The sequence below is a fragment of the Pristis pectinata genome, chromosome 1, assembly GCF_009764475.1.
Source record: "Pristis pectinata isolate sPriPec2 chromosome 1, sPriPec2.1.pri, whole genome shotgun sequence".
Taxonomy (NCBI): Eukaryota; Metazoa; Chordata; class Chondrichthyes; order Rhinopristiformes; family Pristidae; genus Pristis; species Pristis pectinata.
Window position 1 is genome coordinate 54728804 of NC_067405.1, and position 20986 is coordinate 54749789.

The 20986-nt window shown below is 41.8% G+C and overlaps 1 protein-coding gene across 1 annotated transcript in view; it reads right to left on the minus strand.

Moving 5' to 3' along the window:
- Window positions 1–20986, minus strand: part of hibch (3-hydroxyisobutyryl-CoA hydrolase) — an 87627-nt gene that overhangs the window by 37715 nt on the left and 28926 nt on the right. The gene's annotated exons all lie outside the window — the stretch shown is intronic.

Here is a 20986-nt window from a genome sequence, read left to right on the forward strand (position 1 = left end):
GCCAAACCATTAATCTTTTTTAAAGAAGCATTTTCACTGACTATATTCTGCAAATCCTGAAAGCAACTAGCCACATACAGACAGAGCACGTCACTTTCCCTGAGGTGAGAAGATGAACATCTAACAAACTGCCAGCTTCTCTGCTTTATTGGTCTAAAGCAGAACTTATGATCATTTTCTTATGCAGTTTAAAAGGTCATTTGGGCAACAAAACTGACTGATCAAAACCGACCTTTAATTGATTGCCAGCTTGTACTGATCAAGACCAAGGAGTCATCTCCGGCTGAAGGAAAATTACCAACCAAAATATTTACTCAAATACAAAAAAAAATTTAAACACTCATTTTAATTTCTTGGTTCAGAGCCCTTGGCTATGGTGTAGGACTTACTAGAACAGCATAAACTATTAAAGACCACCCAGTGTAGTGTTATCTGCATGATTATCATAGCCAGTGCAAGCAGCCTTTCCAGTTCATTTGCTTACTTGCACAAATCACAACTAAATGTACAAACTATTGTGGCACATTAGGGTACATCCTACACAAATCATGCTTTGAAAAGATTCAACTGTGTCAATGGATACTCTATACTTGGCAATGTCGAATACTAGATTGGCATATTCGATCACTCCATAACACTGGAGTTGACCACAGAACAAGTAACTATTCAACACATTGAGTCTGGCTCCCTGTTCATAATGATAAATCAACTTAAACTCATTCTTGAAATCTCCCGTGAGTGCTGCCCCATCCTAACTCTGCAGCCTCATCTTTTCCCTCACTTTGCATCATCCCCCACCTGCACCTACCTTCCCATGTCATGCAAACTTTGGTCCTCTACCTTTGGCCTTTATAATCAACCCCACTCCTTTTCACCTTATCATCAAACCTTAATCTGGATTGGCCCTACTTCTTTGGAACATTTTGGTGTCAGTCTCAGGGTTTGCTGAATCTTGGTGGCCAGTGGTGATATTCATTTCTTGTTTAATACTTTATTGGCAATCCGAAGATCTTGCTCCGCCAAAAGTGAGCATCTAAGCTGCTGCTTTGTCTTTTACTGTACACCCTCAAAGGGAGCAATCTCCTCTGAAGAGCTGTCATTGCCTGTAACCTGAACAATTTCCTGCAGGATATGTGAAAGCCCGATGAAAGATACAAAACTTGGTCAAAGTAAGATAGTTTTATTATCCTTATGCACAATACTTATTTATTGGCAGCTGTTGAGATCAAATCAGCATGCTTAAGTGTTGCATAGCATTTGTCTGTGTGATGTTTAGCTCTGTCAACAGGTATCTGGAAAGCCCCTCTCCAACAGCCATACTCCCTGAAGCTCCACTAATCTCCAGTGTACATTCTCTGAACTTATTTAGTGTGAGGTGGGCAGAGAGCCACCTCCAGGTCCCTTCCCCGTGATCTGTGCACAATTTCACAGGAAGGGAAGAGGCCTGTGAATGCCATGCTGAACAGATTGACAGAGAACACATTTTGTGAGTGAGTCTGAGACAAGAGTATCAATACAAGATGGATTGATGGAGATGAGAGGCAGCCCACGGACAAAAAGGGATTGGTGGACTTGCAAGGTGAGGACTCGCGTGCTGAAGTAAGGTAGATGTTTGGGTTTTCACCTGTTCCATTAGTGACCCATACACATGAACAAGGTGGATTAGGGGACAACAGTGCATTCCACGTCAAAGGGCGCAGGATTATCCAGCACTGCCCAGCTGGGTGAAGATGCTGTGCCTCAGGGACAATGGATAAACTGGATACTTCTGGAGCAACAGCAGAGAATGCACGATGTATTGGCAGGTACTCCAACACAGTGCATGCTTAGAGCAACACTGGAAGAGCTCACCTCTAACATTTGTAGGCTGTGGCAATGATGTCATCACCAACAGAGAGGGTGGTCAAATGCACCAATTGCACAGATGTAAGCAGACCATCACCAAGGATTTCCTACCATGATTATCATGTCAATTAGGCCAGATAATAGGCATGTCCATTCACTACCCATTACCAGCAGGGAACAGCTGCTGGGCTTGATGGTGAAAAGGAACTTGGGTCAGAATGCAGCTCCAAGGGCTTGCATTCCTCAGCCATTTCTCTCCCACCCCACCTCAACATTCCTATCTTTGCCATCGTGGCTTGCTGCTTTCTGGCATGTGGGCCACTTCTTTGGTTGCATGAAGATGAATTAGATACAAAATTGGTGCCAAGTAATTGGTAGCAGTGAAAGGAAGATTGGCTTTTTGCCGGACTGCTTAATGTTAGGGGCACAGTGGAGGGATGGAAGACTGGGAGCAAAAATGGCCTTTATATACATTGTTGCTACAGTAAAGGTAGCCTCGGCAGTAATATGGCCTTCAACAACTTCTGCCACCACTTCCTTTATCTCCTCACATTCATCAGTGCACTGCACCCTGTTGCCTTGTAGATTCAAGTATCACATTGTGCAACACAGCACAGCCATTCTGGAGCTCTGACTGCTGCACAGTGAAGACCCACCCCCACACCACCCCAAACCAACCCTGCAACCAATCCCCAGATGTGTCCAAAAGCATCTTCAGCTTGCCAATAACCTCTTCGATATCAGATCAACTATTTGTCTGCCATTTAATGCTGGATTTTTTGTGGGCTTCAGTGGCCACTTTGTAGCAGCAGATTTCTCTCTCTAAGCAGACTGCTGGTTGCACTGCTCCAAGGTACACAGAGATCTTGGAAGTTGGACTGCAACGGGATGAATGCTCCATGTCAGCTGCTCAGGAATCCCATGCCCTCCCACTAAAGATCTTTTGTGGTTGCAGACCAGCATACATCAAGTGGAAGCTCCTGCAGCTGATTGACATTACTGGGTGACCTATAGGAACCTTCATGGCCACATATACAGTCAACAGCACCCTCCACCATTCAGAAATCAGCTGGAGCTCTGCATCCATTCACCAGGCAATTGCGAAAGGTTTCACTGTAGGTAAAGGTGGCAAAAATTGCTGGCCATTAAAAAAAAGGAACAAATCAGCCACCTATTTGCGCACTATTGACTGCAGAAACACACAAATATCTCCAGCAAAGTCTTGCAGGATCTGGAAACAAAGAGGTTGAGACACGTGATGATTTTGACAGCCACTGGTACAGCAAGATCACCAGATCCATTCAGCAGCTGGTCTTCTTTCAGAAGGCTATGAAGCATGGAATCTACAGCCTGAAGCTGGGTTCTCAATTTTCTCACATAGCCTTCATTTTACTCCAACCCCTCCCCCTTCCCCCGAATCCCAAAAACACACAATCCCACTCCATCACCCATGTTAAAATTCCCAACTTCCAAAGTCTGTACCAGAGGCATAAACTTCAATATTTAATTTCATGTAAAAATTAAGTTCCAGAACACAAAATAGAGTGGTAATAAGTGGGATAAGGTGAGAGATAAGAGACAAATAACAAGTATTTTGTTTATATTTTAAAAGCTCCAATAATAATTAAAAATCTAAAGCAAGCTTAAATTTTCACTTGACCACAATTAAGATTCATCACGTGGTTAAAAGCTCACATAAACTTGAATGCATAAACTTTAACTTTCGCTGAAGTGTTTAATCAGTAACTAATGGATCACTAGTGGAGAAGCATCCCAACCTCACACCATCATATGCTTACAGGCTGAATTGCTCAGAGAAAAAGCAGTGTAATGAAACTCATGGAGGACCAAGGCAAATCAGACAATGACCCAAGCTCCTTATTTATCTGCAGACACACTTTGCTGTCCAAAGCAAAACCCTTGATGTTCCTCTCCAAGCATTTTACCGAAAACCTGTTACTGTTTGAGGGCAACATATGTCATTCACTGAGTAAAAATACTACAAGTAGATATCATAGATGTTCTGACAAAGCCCATGTCACAAGCAATCATTCAAACGTACCATAAACTGTCAAGAAATTGCTTGGAGATTACTGTTCTGGTTCAGTCTTTGGAAGTGGCGTTGAACTCAAGGGCAAACAGCTGGACTATCACTACTTTCATACTCTTGAGGCAAATAAACAACTTAGCTTTTTTTTCCAATTATTTTTATTTCTAATTGTTTAGCAACAGGGAAATAAGACTCACCTTGAAAAAAAGTCTGCTTTATAAGATAAGATATTGTCATGTAGTGACCTCTGAAGCGAACGAACCAGCTCCGAGAATGGAGCGTGCGTTGGCAGGAAGGCCGGCAGCAAAATGGCGCCGGGCCATCTTCTTCTACAGAGAGGAGAGAAAGCCCACACGCGGGAAGAGTTCGGTGACATACCGCAGGCATCACTTCTGCCCAGAGAGGGCAGGATCTGTATCGGGTTTAAAAACTAGTGCGGGTAGTTGAAAAATAAATCGGTCTTGAGTTCAGACCTCCGACTGCGTGTTTCATTCTTAGCTCAGTGTGTAGCACCTCGCTACAATATCTTTATTAGTCACATGTACATCGAAACACACAGTGAAATGCATCTTTTTGCATAGTGTTTTAGGGGCAGCCCGCAAGTGTCGCCACGCTTCCGGCGCCAACATAGTATGCCCACAACTTCCTAACCTGTATGTCTTTGGAATGTGGGAGGAAACCGGAGCACCCGGAGGAAACCCACACAGACACAGGGAGAACGTACAGATTCCTTACAGACAGTGGCCGGAATTGAACCCGGGTCGCTGGCGCTTTAATAGTGTTACACTAACCGCTACACAGAAGAGATGGGAGGGGTAATTTTTTTTCACTCAGTAGTGGATGCCTGGAATGCGCCGCCTGATAGGGTGGTGGAGGCAAATTCATTGGGGGCTTTTAAGAGGGACCCAGACGGGCACATGAATGAGAGGAAAACGGAGGAATACGAGCACCCTGCAGACAGCAGGGATCAGTTATGTCAGCACATCACATAACTTGCTTGTATTATCAGTGGTCAGAAGCCTTGCAGCGATAACATATCCAACTGACGCTTTATCTGGATCAATTTTAAAACCTCAGCATTTGTCCTAATAAAATGACCTTGGCAATACCAGAGTCTAGCTGGTTTTTATGCACAATTATGTCTCATATTTGAGAACAAATTGCATCATAGCTTGCTTTGACCTGTGCTCTTCCCCATCACTGTTCTACTGTTTCATTTATTCTTGTTACAAGCTTTTTGTAAATGCTGCTTCACTCTGAAAACTGCCAGCCGCACCGCCATAAGTACATGCTGAGAATTATTTGTTTTAAAAAACTCTATTAATATTATGTTGGTCAAATATGGAGTACATGTTGCTTCATCCTAGTTCGATGGTTTTATGTCAAAACAAAACACCAGCAATCATTTCACAAAAAAAGCATTTTTTTTTCCAGAATATGATCCACATACAAACAGTGTGATTTGTCCTCCTTTGTACCTCCAAGAGATAAATCACCATTATGTTACATGAGAGAGAGTGATTCCATGAGCAAATGAAAAATTAAACTTTCTTGCATTTGGAAATCAAAATTCACACCAGAATGTGAAATGTCAACAACAAAAAAAAATTGAGCACCTTTAATAGAATGTCCCACAGCATGTTACCAGACCAAATTTGACATTGAGCAACAGAGACATTAAGCTTGAATGTCAACATTAGAGATTGCAGGTATAGTTTTAATCGCAGTCCTCAGTTATGTAGATTTGCTATATTTCAGAGTAACATACATACCAATTGCATGTTACAGAATGAAAGTTTTTTTAAGTGTCAAAGTAAGGGAACGATGCACTGCCTCACATTGTACTTTATTAATCATGACCTTATTTCACCTTAAATCCTGCTGCAAAAGCTGAAATACCCCACCATTTACAACACAGCACCATACAGAACAGAAAATAAACAGACTTATGTTGTTTCAATGAAAGTTAACAAAAACTTGCATCAGTTGCTCAACATACAGGCAATTATTTTCCAATCTTATAGTTATTGCTAATAAAAAAAATCATCTCAGAATCAAAGAACATAGGACACTACAGCACAGTACAAGCTGTTCAGCCAACAATGTTGTGCCGACATTTTATCCTGCTCTAAGATCTATCTAACCCTTCCCTCCCACATAGCCCTCCATTTTTCAATCATTTGTGTGGCTATCTCAGAGTCTCTTACATGTCCCTAATGTATTTGCCCCTGCTGGCAGTGCATTCCACGCACCCACCACTCTCTGGGTAAAAAAACTTGCCTCTTACATCCCCCCCATACCTTCCTCCAATCAGCTTAAAATTATAAGGTATCTTTATTAGTCACATGTACATCGAAACACACAGCAAAATGCATCTTTTGTGTAGAGTACTCTGGGGGCAGCCCACAAGTGTCACCACGCTTCTGGCGCCAACATAGCATGCCCACAACTTCCTAACCCGTACGTCTTTCAAATGTGGGAGGAAACTGGAGTACCCGGAGGAAACCCACACAGACACAGGGAGAACGTACAAACTCCTTACAGACAGCCGTTCAAATTGCCCCCTCGTATGAGTCATTTTCATCCTGGGAAAACGTCTCTGCTATCCACTCGATCTACACCTCTTATCATCTTGTAGACCTCCATCAAGTCACCACTCATCCTCCTCCTCTCCAAAGAGTAAAGCCCTAGCTCACTCAACCTATCCTCATAAGACATGCTCTCCAATCCAGGCAGCATCCTGGCAAATCTCCTCTACACCCTCTCTAAAGCTTCCACATCCTTCCTATAATGAGGCGACCAGAACTGAACAGAATACTCCAAGTGTGATCTCACCAGAGTTTTATAGAGCTGCAATATTACCTCACGGCTCTTGAACTCAATACCCTGACTAATGAAGGCCAACACATCATATGCCTTCTTAACAACCCTACCAACCTGCACAGCAACCTGGAGGGATCTATGGACGTGGACCCCAAGATCCCTCTGTTCCTCCACACTGCTAAGAGTCCTGCCATTAATCTTGTATTCTGCCTTCAAATTCAATCTCCCAAAGTGTATCACTTCACACTTTTCCAGGCTGAACTCCATCAGCCCAGCTCTGCATTCTATCAATATCCTGTTGTAGTCTACAGCAACCTTCTACACTATCCACAACACCACCAACCCTCACTTCATCTACAAGCTTACTGACCTACCCTTCCATATCCCTATGTACCCTCTTCAGGACCTCATCTCTTTTCCTACCTATGTCATTGATACCAATATGTACCACGACCTCTGGCTATTTGCCCTGCCCCTTCAGAATGCTGTGGACCTGATCCAAGACATCCCAGAGCCTGGCACCCAGGAGGCAACATACCATCCAGAAGTCTCTTTCACGTCCACAGAATCTCCTGTCTGCCCCCCTCACTATTAAATCCCCTATCACTACTGCTCTCCTCTTCTCCCCCCTTCCCTTCTGCACCACACAATCAGGCTCAGTGCCAGAGATCTGGTCACTGTGGCTTTCCCCTCATAGGTCATCCCCCCCCAACAGTATCTAAAGCGGTATACCTGTTATTTAGGGGAACAGCCACAGGGGTACTCTGCACTACCTGCCAGTTCTCCTTCCTTCTCCTGACGGTCACCCAGCTACCTGCCTCCTGCAGCTTAGGAGTGACTGCCTCCCTGTAGCTCTTATCTATGAACTTGTTTTCCTGTAGGAGCCGTAAGTCATCCAGCTGCAGCTCCAGTTCCCTAACACAGTCTGTAAGGAGCTGCAGCTGGATGCACCTCGTGCAGATGTAGCTATCAAGGAGACTGGAGGTCTCCCACATCTCACAAGATGAAGACACCACGGACCCTGGAGCCATTCTCACTACTCTAGCCTGGCACTAAAGAAAGGAAGAAAGAAACTTACCTCCACCTCCTCTCGCCGAAGCCTCAGTCCCCCACTTTAACAGTGGCCCACTCCCAAAATGGCCACTCTGCTTATACCTACCTTCCTTTTATTTGCTGCTGTTAATCAGCCTATCAACTGGTAACAATTTGCAAATGTGCCTCTTTTAGATTCTTACAAGGTGAAACTCACAAGCACACGCACTCACCCTAACTCACCTCTTTTCAAAGTTCCAGCTCCAAATCCCGACTCTGCAATGTGAAACTCACCATAAGGTATTGCCCTATTTACTATAATACAGGAGATACATTGAATGTCCACAAATAAAACAGCCAGAACAAGGTAATAATTTTCTCATCACAGGACAAATTACAACTTTAGAAGAGATTTCAATAGGAACGATTCTTCTTTGCAGCATGGTAATGCATGTCTGTCAAACCTTGACCTCCTATCTCAATTTTGGAATAATGGAATATTCTTTTTATCCCCTTATAAAGCAAAAATATACATTCATATCTTTCCATTATTTTTGGGAACTAACCAAAACGTCTTGGATGCACTAATATTTCCAAATCAAGTTTTCTAAAATATCTTTTAAAGTGAGATCAACAAAGGTAAGTTGTTAAGTACATTGCTGAATAAGAAAATGAGCCATTCAGCATGAAAAGGCCTGATGAGATCCAAGATCTGAATTAGTAAAGAACTGGTGGGCAAGAGTTTCCATTCACAACCAATATTTGTGAATGCTGTTTGATATTGCTCATGTCAACTAAGTGTTCAAACATGAGCATATTAAATATGATTGGGCTTCAGGTTCAGCTGCAAGAATTAAGAATCAAACACCACTTCAGTGAGAATATAAATGATGTTGATCAGGAAACCGTGTTCCAAGTTACTGTTTCATGAAAAGGGAGCAACTTGGAATGGGAAACTGAGAAATAATAAACAAGAATCTTTAATCTTCAAACTGGTACAACTTGATACTGTTCGTGTGTGACAGATTTCTTAGGTAATGAAACTCCCTTCAGTAAAATCTGAGATATATCCTGATTAAAGGTAATGGCTTTGGTATAGGTATTGGTGTTGGTTTATTATTGTCACTTGTACCGAGGTACAGTGAAAAACTTGTCTTGCGTACCAATCGTACATGTCAATTCATTACACAGTGCAATTACATTGAATTAGTACAGGGTGCATCGAGGTAGTACAGGTAAAAACAATACCTGTTCAGAGTAAAGTGTCACAGCTACAGAGAAAGTGCAGTGCAATAAGGTGCAAAGTCACGTGAGGTCAGAGTCCATCTCATCATATAATGGAGCCGTTCAATAGTCTTATCACAGTGGGGTAGAAGCTGTCCCTAAGTCTGGTGGTACGTGCCCTCAGGTATCTTCTACCTGATGGAAGAGGAGAGAAGAGAGAATGTCCCAGGTGGGTGGGGTCTTTGATTATGCTGGCTGCTTCACCAAGACAATGAGAGGTAAAGACAGAGTCCAAGGAGGGGAGGCTGGTGTCCGTGATGTGCTGGGCTGTGTCCACAACTCTCTGCAGTTTCTTGTGGTCCTGGGCAGAGCAGTTGCTGTACCTAACCGTGATGCATCCAGATAGGATCCTTTCTACGGTGCATCGATAAAAGTTGGTGAGTGTCAAAGCGGACAAACTGAATTTCTTTAGCCTCCTGAGGAAGTAGAGGTGCTGGTAAGCTTTCTTGGCCGTGGCATCTATGTGATTTGACCAGGACAGGCTACGATGATGTTCACTCCGAGCAACTTGAAGCTCTTAACCCTCTCGACTGATGTAGACAGGTGCATGTACACCGCCTCCTTTCCTGAAATCAATGACCAGCTCTTTTGTTGATATTGAGGGAAAGGTTGTTGTCATGACACCATGCCACTAAGCTATCTCCTTCCTGTACTCCGACTCATCGCTGTTTGAGATATGGCCTACAACAGTGGTATCATCTGCAAACTTGTAGATGGAGTTAGGGCAGAATCTGGCCACGCAGTCATGAGTGTATAGGAAGTAGAGTAGAGGGCTGAGGATGCAGCCTTGTGGGGCACCAGTGTTGAGAATAATCGTGCCGGAGGTATTGCTGCCTATCCTCACTGATTGCAGTCTGTTGTTGTAGATAGTTAAATCCTGAAATCCTGAAGAATGCTTAAACATATTAACGTATTAATACATTTATTCCTTGTGTTATTTTCAAATTTCCACGTCATATACCTACCTCCTTCACCTCTGTGAAATATTAGTAGATATACTGGTAAATAAACTCATCTTGGCCACTAGCACTACTGTGTGCACGTGCAATGGTCATCTGTTACACTTACCAGAGTATTTTCAGTTCCACTGCTGTTGATGGAACTGAAGCTGCAAAGAAAGACAAATACATCCAGCACCCAATAATCTCACGCACATTCAGCCAGCAATCAGAGATGAACTACTCTCACACTGTAGTTAAACAAACTCTTTCAGCTGAAATAAAGCAATAATTTCTCTGCATCAATTTTCAAAAATGATCCATATGTTCCCTTCTTGATTTTAATATTGTAATTGTACTGTTTTGGCAGCTCATTATTAAATCTGGAAAAAAAACTAGTATCACTAACATTGACCATGAAACCACTGAACTGTCATCTAAACCCACCTGGTTCACTAACACCCTTCAGGAAAGGAAATCTGCCATCCTTACCGGGTCTGGGCTCTCTCTGACTCCTGACCCACCATTGTGGTTGATCCATAAGTGCCCCCTGAAATGGCCCAGGGAGCAATCAGGATAGGACAACAAACACCAGCTTTACCAATAACATCCCCATCCTGTGGATGAACATATAAAAAAAATTAAATGTTGCAAAATTCATTTCTTTACCTTGATCATCTGATTTTGCCAATGCTCTGCTGCACACACCTATCAATTTCTTATATTTGTCCAAAATTGTAACTGATCGTTCTGCCTGCACTACAATGTGAGTGCTTTGGTCTCTATAATATTTTGTGTTCTAATATCCCTCTGATATGACTGGTATTCTTTCTATACAATTCTGATCATTTACTGTGCTACCGAAGACTGCAAACAAATTATTGAAAGGGACATGAAAGCTTTTCCTAGGCCCTCCACTCGTTCCTAACTGTGGGTGTTTGGACAGTCACTACAGCAATCCCAAATTTTCAGTTATTTTGCAAATAATGTCTATTCAACAATTTTAATATATAAAAATTGCCATTTCTCAAATATTAGTTATTCCCTCATTGACACATGTATTCTAAACTTTGATAGAATATAATGACACAAATTATATATGACAATTTCTTTCTGGTTGCTAGATTTTAAAAGTCTTTGAACAGAAATGAAAGAAGACAAAACGTTCCTTGGTCCGATCAATACACCCAAATGTGCCATAATGATTAACATCACTGTTCATGTATTATGTACTATGAACTATGTTTATGTATTTACATCTATCATCAGCTCTCTCATTACTTATCACCACACAATGAGGGAAGACTGATATCATAACCTATTCAGTCCAGTTCCCATTATTACACGTTTACAAATCATGAATAGCGGCAATTTAAGAAAAATCACATTTCATAAGTGCACATTTATGAAATATTTGAAAAGATATTCAACGTCCCAGTGAGAGACAAAGGGAGGCATAACGTGATTGGACTAGTAAGAAACATTGGGCATTTTTTAAATGCTGCCATGGTTTCCCCAAATATTAACGAGAAACAAAGCTCAGATAGTGTGGCTTTCAAGTGGTTACATCAAAAGCCAGAGTAAGCAGGTAAAGATTTTCCTTTTGTAATGGACCCTTTGTGAGAGTTGAAAACCCATATAGAGCATACAGAATCATCTGTGCTATTAACTGGTTTAAGCAGTATCTATGCAATATCTTGGATGCTGGGGAGCTGTTGTCTTTGAAAACAATGGACCCATTTGTTACTCAATCAGTGGAATATTAATACATTTCCATCTGATGACGCTAACCACCGTGGTAGCGTGGAAGGATTTAACAATATTTTATTCACCATCTGGCTTACTTTTTAACAATCACTATTAGATGTAAATCAATACACCAAGGTACACTTAACTGTAATTTTCCTATATCTGTACGTATGAGCAAACTACTCATTCATCGACGTCCAAGGTGTTTGGAGAGAGAAAACAGATACAGAACAGAATCAGCACATGGCTACAAATATCAGTTGGCTGTGGAAAATATTTTTTTCTGAAATAATTAAAAATTAAAGCACAAAAAGCAGATGTTCAACATGAGCAGATCTGGGGAAAAACAGATAATCTGATCAACGTGCACATGAAAGCATCATGACACTAAGTTGAAAGGCGCCATACACACATTTTCTATTCCTGCATGCTTGAAGGTCTTTTCATTGGCTTGCTTTCCTCCTGTTGATGAGATCCTTTGTTACTGAGATAACAAAACTGTCATCGATAAATTTTGGGATAAAATAGATTGTAATAGTAGGTTAGTTCAAACAGGCATTAGAAATCAAATTGCAAGTATTGTCACTGGATTTGTGTATTTTCTTTTCAGGTTATTCCGGAATTTGAAGTATCAACAAAGAAGAATATCATGCAACACTGTCAATTCCAGGGCAACCTGTGAGAATGGCACCAAGGAAGAAGCAACCAAAGTGAAGATATAGAGAAGATGGGGCTGTTCTCAACGGACTATGGAAGGCCAAGGGAAGACTTGAAAAGGTTTTTCTTAGAATCATGAATGGCCTTTGTACACAATAAGAAAATGTTCTAGTGGAAGAAAGGCCAATAAGCAGAGGATACAGATTTAAGATGATTGGTAAAAACGACCAGAGGTGACACGAGGGGAAAATATTTAAGCTGTAAATTGATCTGAAAGCATAAGTGCAGGAGATATAAAAGAAATTGCCAAGAGAAAATTGGAAAAAAATATTTCAGGGGCAAAAAGAATCAAGGGAATTGGACTATCTGGGCAGATCTTTGAAAGAATAGTCCTTTGCTGTGCAATATCATTTTATTATGCTATGAAACTGGCAATCAAGTGCACAGTAGATTATCCATTGTAAAGCAAGTGAAACAGACAAAAGTAATTAAACATGCTTTTTCAAAAGGTTCATGGAAAAAGCAGAAACCTGCACACTCTATCACCTGCACAAGATGAAAATCTAATTCATTACCACGATGACTAATGACTGTTCAATAAAAACTAAGGATGCCAAATTCAGCTCCATTTCTTGGACAGGTTCTAAGGTGGTGACTGATGTGCATGCCATATTTAGAGCTCGAGATGCATGGCCCACATAATGGCCCAGGCACTTGTATGTGCAACACTAACCCCCACTAGAAATAGGTAGAGTAGGGATACCCTGATGTCAATCAGCACGTGCTGCAGACTTCATGTCAGTAGTGCCAAACTAGAGCTTAATCTAGTTATTGATTTAATACAGACATGGGCGAGATAATGCACTTTGGGAAATCCAATTCTGGTATGACATACAAAATAAGTGGAAGGGACCTTTGGAGTGTTGATGTAGAGAGAGGGACCTTGGGTGCAAGTCCATAGCTCCCTGACAATGGAGACACAGGTGAAGGTGGCATTTGGTATGCTTGCCTTCATAGGCTAAGGCATTGAGTAGAAGAGCTGGGATGTCATGATGCTGCTGTACAAAACATTGGTTAGACAGCATTTGTATAATTCTGGTCTCCACACTACAGGAAGGATATGGTAGCAACTAAGGAGAGTTTGGTATAGGATGGGTTTATTTCCACTGGAACGTAGGAGGCCAAGGGCTGATCTTATAGAGGCTTATAAAGCTATGAGGAGGATAGATAGAGTCTTTTTCCCAGGGCAGTGTTGTCAAGAAATAGAGGACACAGGTTTAAGGTGAGATGGGAGAAATTTAAAGGAGATCTGAGGGGTATATTTTTCACAGAGGGGTGATCGTTATCTGGAACGAATTGCCAGAGGATGAAGTAAAAGGCAATTGAATAGGTACATGAATAGGAAAGGAGTAGACGCATACGGGCCTAATTTGGGTAAATAGGACTAGCATAGATAGGCATCACGGTTGGCACGGACAAGGTGCATCGAAGGGGCCCGTTTCTGTCCTGTATGATTCTATGATCAAAAGAACCCCAGCCATTGCCAGCATTATTCATCTATCAAGTACAGGGGATCCGTATACCAAGCAGTAAGGACTTACCAGATCTCTTCCCTCAACATCAAATGGTGGTTACAGAAGGCCAATTGTTTTGGGAAAGCATCCTTCAATAGTTCCAGACAGAGGACCACACTCTTTGTGCTGGAAATTTCAGCTACCTTGTTTAAACATCCTGTGTTTCTTATTAAGAATAGAGAACACACCAGCCTGGAGGCCGGTTGCTCCCTCCATTTCCTTTACACGTTAACATCTAGTTCACTGCTGATCTCACTGAAGGAAAAATTCTACTATTGTCATTGGGAAAGAAAAAAAAAATTAGGCAGAATGCCCTTCTCATGCTCCAGTCGAGGAGGAATTTTTATCCCATAAATTCCGCTTCCCCGAAGGATCCACAGCACACGAGTTTGTAATGAATGTACAAACATAAATGAACACACTTAACTATTCCTTTCTTTGAAAGTTAAGAACTAAGTATTGTGACACATCAATCACATGCATATGGCACCCATGATTCAAAGGCATCGATAGCCAATACTGAAACATTCAGACTGGCTCTCCAGAATGCTGACTGTAACATTTTCATTCTGTTGTAGATTTGAATGCTCAATTATTCTGCTTTGCTTTGATCAGAATCAGTGCATACTTTATGAGCTAAAATGACTCTCCGACAGTAGCAATCGTTATTCGACAGACGGGTTGTTGTGGAATCATTATTTCCATTCATTAATGGTTTTGCGACAAGAGTTTAAATCCACACAGACTACACAGTCAAATAAAGCACAGGTTGTTTCAGGAAGCCGCCTCTATATCAAAAACACTACTCAGGTGAGATTTACTGTTTTTCCCGTAATGATTAGAGAAGGTCAACAGAATAAAGCAAAAGAATAGGATTCAGGCCAGAAAGATAAAATAAGAGAAGGGATTAGTGTCTGACACTGCGTCATCTGTGAAAGCACAGATGGATCTGCTGGGTACCAGTTTTGCAAATGTTCAAACCAGAGGCTTGATTACAGATAATGATTAAGTATTTTCTGGCCATGCATCATTAATCAGAATTACAGTCATGATCAATTAAGCTAAAATAAGCAGATTCTCCAGCCTTCCTCTCTTCATTGTTTCCATGTACTTACAGAGATCTTGATCTTACATCAGTTTTACTTAACCTGCTTCAAAGACTTTAAATCAAGTGACTACTTTTGAATAATCAGTGTGACACCAAAAGCTTCTGTCTCTCAGAAAGTCATAAAATCTGAGAGACAGCTAAAACGGTGTTGCTTGCTTTTATCTTGCGTTTCCCCTTCGTGTAAATGCTCTTGACACACTTGATTGGCAAAATGTGCCCAAATTCAGAATCAGATTTATTATCACTGACATATGATGTGAAATTTGTTGTTTCGTGGCAGCAGTACGGTGCAAATTCATAAAAATCTATAAATTACAAAAATAAATAAATAGTACAAAACAAAAGGAATAATGAGGTTACGTTCATGCGTTCATGGATCATTCAGAAATCTGATGGCAGAAGGGAGGAAGCTGTTCCTGAATCGTTGAGTTTGGGTCTTCAGGCTCCAGTATCTCCTCCCTGATGGTGGTAACGAGAAGAGGGCATGTCCCAGATGGTGAGTGAGGCACCGCCTCTGAGATGTCCTTAATGGTGGGGAGGGTTGTGCCCATGATGGAACTGACTGAGTTTACAAACCTCTGCAGCCTCTTGCGATTCCGTGCATTGGAGCCTCCATACCAGGCGGTGATACAACCAGTCAGAACGCTCTCCACCGTATATTTATAGAAATTTATAAAAGTCTTTGCTGACATACCAAATCTCCTCAGACTCCTAATGAAGTGGTGTGCTTTCTCCTTGATTGCATCGATGTGTTAGGCCCAGGATAGATCCTCCGAGATGTTGACGCTCAGAAACTTGAAGCTGCTCACCTTTTCCACTGCTGGCCTCTCAATGACGACTGGTGTGCATTCTCCCGGTTTCCCCTTCCTGAATGCAAGTGGATGCGAGCTACCACGAAATAGGCCTAAGAGCAGCTCATCCATCCTTCTTGGGCACTCGCATGGGCCCCAGCTATGCCTGCCTCTCCATTGGCTACGTTGGACAGTCTCTGTTCCAAGCCTACTCTGGCCCCATTCCTCAGCTCCTTCTCCGCTTCGTGAGTTCCTCATCCATCCTTCTCATTGACTAGAATATCTATTCCTCCAGCTAAGCTCATCCAAATGCTACAGTGTGTTCCTGGTGCGTCTTTTTTGACTGCAAAACTTGGATAGTTACTCGCCAAATAAGTGACAGCTATGGTTGTAATGAAGCTATTGGCCAAAATGTTCTTCATTGCTACAAATAAACAAGAATAGAAATAACTCACATATAACCTAGCCAATTATATGAACAAAGCTTTTTTAAGATGCTATTGATTGAGAAACACAAACAGCACGAAGGACAGGCAGGACTTGTATAATCGTATTTACACCCAAAACATCATATTTTTCATTGATTATTTTTAAAAAATTCAAAACCAAAGACAGATATATTTATTTTTCCCGATTTCAGACAAGCTCTTTATTTATTAGCCCCAGAGGTTTACCATTAGACGATTGTTCCATCCTACACTACACTTCTGAAAATTAAAAGCAACCACTATAATTACTCAAATCAATCTACTAAGTCCCATGAAGGTTGAAATATGGGGCTTGAATGCAGTTTAGCCTTTTAAGACTTCTGTCACTAATCCTCCACTGGTTTGAAGCAATAGCACCTAAAATTTTCTTCTATAAAAACATTTACCAATAAACGACAGTAGGAGGTTCCTGGATTCTTTAATTGCTAAATGATTTTACAAAGTCTTGCAATGAATCACAGGTTAACAAGATATATGCTGGTAGTTCAAAAGATTTGCAAAAAAAAAATTGGAAGAGAAGCAGCTTGGCCTAGAAATTCTATTGTGTAGAAAATCCTTTTGAGCTATGAGATTGAATTTTATCAATAACCTAATCATTATGGCAAACTGGTGTTTACTGAAATCTCAGTGAACTTTCCTGAACTGAATACAGGCTATCCAAATAAATGAAGTGCATTTGTAGAGGCAGGGTTAGGGACATCAAGAAGCAGTGAACAAAACACATTATAAAACCATTTGCAAAACTACTTAGCCTTCACAAGATTTGCAAACATCACAAGACCTCACACAAGCAGGCTTTCAATGAGGGATGAGGTCCACAGCATTAGCGATTCACTTGCTTCTGGGGAATCCATCACCATGAAGGGAGGTCCCCTTTTTGTGGTGTTCACTCTGATCTTCCACACTTTTGTGCCCTTAACTGTCATCCCAACCAACCACCACACCCCAAACCTTCTGTCCAAGCCCCATCCCCAACCCCCTTCTCCATCTGACCAAATATCTGCTCTATCCCACCTCCTGTTCCCCTTCACTTCCTGATCATTACACTTCAAACCATCTCTTCCCGATGCCCAATCCCTAAACCTCTCTCTGCCTGACACCATTGCTGATTTCCTCTCCCACATCTGACCACCCCTGGTCCAAAATCCACTCATGACCCCCTCTGTGCCCACTCCCCACCCCGATCTCTCTCCAAACAACCACCATCCCCTATCACCACTGTCCAAAACCCAACCTCTCCCTGCAGGACCCACACCCAACCCCTCTCCCTCCCTGATCCCCATCATGATCTTCTCTCTTTTCCACCCAACCCCCATCCCCAAACCCCTCTCCTCTAACCCAACCCCCATTCCCCTCTCCCCACCCGATCCCTCTCCGCCTGAGTGCCATCCACCCGATCAGACAGAGAGGGATTGGTGGGCAGGCGGGGCAGGAGATCCGTGACTAGGCGTGTGGGTACATTCTTGGCGCGGTGCTTCACTCCTCCCACTGCTTCTGAGGCAGGGCCTCAAGGTCCTCAGTATTATCCCAAGTGCTCCTTCTCTACTTTGAGTGGTCAGGGGCCAGAGGTTCGCAGGAGTGAGCATGGATAAAGTCATACAGCACAGAAGCAGGCCCTTCAGCCCAACTGGTCAATGCTGACCAAAATGCCCCATCCAAGCTAGTCCCATGCACCAGCATTTGGCCCATAACCTCTAAACTTTTCCAATCCAGGTACCTGTTCAACTTTTTTTTTAAAAAAAGTTGTTATTGTACCTGCCTCAATCACTTCCTCTGGCAGTTCATTCCACATACATACCACACTTTGTATAAAAAAAGTTGTCCTTCATATTCCTCTAAAATCTCTCCTCTCTCACCTTAAACCTATGCTCTCTAGTCCTTGATACCCCAACTCTTGGAAAAAGACTGAGTGCATTCACCCCATCTATGCCCCTCATGATTTTATACACCTCTATAACATCACCTCTCAGTCTCCTACGGGGAGCTTGTACGCTCTCCCCGTGCCTGCGTGGGTTTCCTCCGGGTACTTTGGTTTCCTCCCACATTCCAAAGACACACGGGTTAGGAAGTTGTGGGCATGCTATATTGGTGCCGGAAGTGTGGCGACACTTGCGGGCTGCCCCCAGAACACTCTATACAAAGATGCATTTCACTGTGTGTTCTGATGTACATGTGACTAATAAAGAAATCTATCTATCTATACTCTCTAAGGAATGACGTCCTAGCTTGTCCAACCTCTCCCCATAACTCAGTCCCTCAAGTCCTGGCAGCATCCTTGTAAATCTGTTCTGCACTTTTTCTACTTTAATAACATCTTTCCTGGACCAGATGTTGACCTTCTTCAGAGAAGCTTTGAGCACATCCTTGAACCTTTTACTCTATCCACTAGGTGATCTCTTCCCATGACCGAGCACAGGAATAGATTGTCTGTCGAATGGTACACAACAGCTTTTACAACTGAGCGTCTGCCTATGTTTTGGACTATTGGTATTTATATCAGTGTTACAGCAACATTACATAAATAATAAAACACAGTTTTAGGTTTTGCATTCAGAGAATTTTCTCTAGCTCACTGCACTTGCTGACACAATAAATTACTGACTGCATTCCCCACATCCTCTGCTGATCCATACAAAATTCTATGCACAGTCAGGGTAAAGGTCCAAGTCAGAACCACAGTACAAACTGTAGGGTTAAAAGGGATTACTGACCCACAGGCACATGAATTTGGATGCTGCAGTGGGCACAGCATGCATTGTAAACCCGTTAATAACCACGCTCTACCCCACAGTTTAAAGTGGATTGATGCGAGCTCAAGGAACAGCACTTCATCTTCCAACATGGCAAGGGCTCAACAATGAAATTAATTATTTCAGATAAACAGCCATTCCAGCCTTGTGTCTCACATTTCAAGTACTCAGCCATCTTCTTGTATTTCAGATGTAATTCGCCTCCATGTATTTATAATTCCTCTGACTTTCTTTCAGTCTGCTCTGCCACTGATCTTCCTACATTCCCACCTCTTCCCTTTTATTCTCTCTGCCCCTCCTCCCTTTCTCTGCAACTTAAAACATGCCCTCTTTCTAACTTTTTCCAACAATCAACAATGGAAAGATTGTTGCCCTGAAATGTTAACTGTGTTTCTTTCACCTCAGGTGCTGCCTGCCCTGTTGAGTATTTCCAGAATGTTTCCATTTTGTTTTAATTTTTAGATTTATAGCATCTGCAGCTTTTTATTTTTAAAATGACAGATGAAGTGAAATGGAAAGGAAAATACTGCCTGTTTGCATGATAAAAAAAAGTGCTGAATTTTTAAAAACTGTAAACAGCTTGTGCTATCATAATCCATCATCCTGACAATTCAGCTACATTAACTTTCTCAACAGGTATTTCCATAAACAATCAGTGACCCTCCACCTTTCTGGTCACCCTGATAAATCGTTATTGACTTTAATACTGTTCTCTAAGCCTTAAAACATTAAGTATTGAAACCTGCACCTGAATGAAACAGTTTACACGAATGTCATGTTATATATATTTTCTTTTTCAGTTTCATTCCTCCCCATCTCACCTTAAGGCATTTACTTAACTCTGAAAGTACCAAGTACTCCCCAGTACCTTGCCCAAATGCCATTACTTAACTGTGTGTTTTGAAAGTGAGCAACAGCAGCCTATTTAGTTGCGGGGAGGGAATGGGCTCAAGAGAACTAGGACAAAGGGAACAAACTAAAAATAAAGATAAAAATCACAGCTGTTCCCAGTTTTGCCTCAAGCTATCGCAACCAGAGATCAAACCTGTGACCCTCCTTGTACGTGCACCTCAGCCACTCTGTAAAAATCTAAAGGGCCACTGAGAAAGCCCTGCTGGTACTATATAAACAAACTGGATTAACCCTTTCCCACATGGTCTGCAGTGTGGGACTGTATCAAAGTTCATCAAAATAAACCCATGATAAGAGGAGCAGCTTGTTGTAATGATGTGGTTTGATTGTTATATTGAGTGCTAAAGTGCACAACATATGGTCTATTGACTACTTCCAGCCCATGCAATGTTTCATCCAGCCTACCTTTGAAAAATAAGTGCCATCAGTGGAGTAATAAAATGGGTTAAGTGAAAATTCACCAGCAGGTTTGTGAGGAGCAATCCATCCTCATTTAATATGATGCTGTCCCTTGTTAACAGTTCTTCCAATTAAAAGCAATTAATTGGCAAATGTATTCAAGAAGCCCTTCTGCAAAAAAAAATGTTCAGATGAGACAACATGAAGCCATGTGGAGTCTGAACTGGAAAGTGCTGCATTTAATTCAGATAATTTTATTTCTCCAATAGCAACCATTATGGTCTTGGAAATGGGTAGCGATTAGCTTGATACTCCAGAATGTCTGATTTTAATTGGAATTTGGAAAGTTAATGAGGAGAGAGAAAGGCAGAGGAACTGGAGGCTGGATCGAAAGAACTAATAGGTTACAAAGACATTTATTTACCTAGCCCTTCCACACAACTAACGGAACCAAAATTAAGCATCTCACACACAACTCTTTGTGCTAGACCTAAGAGAAGTGATTTGTATTTGAAATGCAATTGTGATGTTTTGCAATGAACCATAGTGGCATTGGAACTTGTGACCTGATTTACAGGCTATTAAA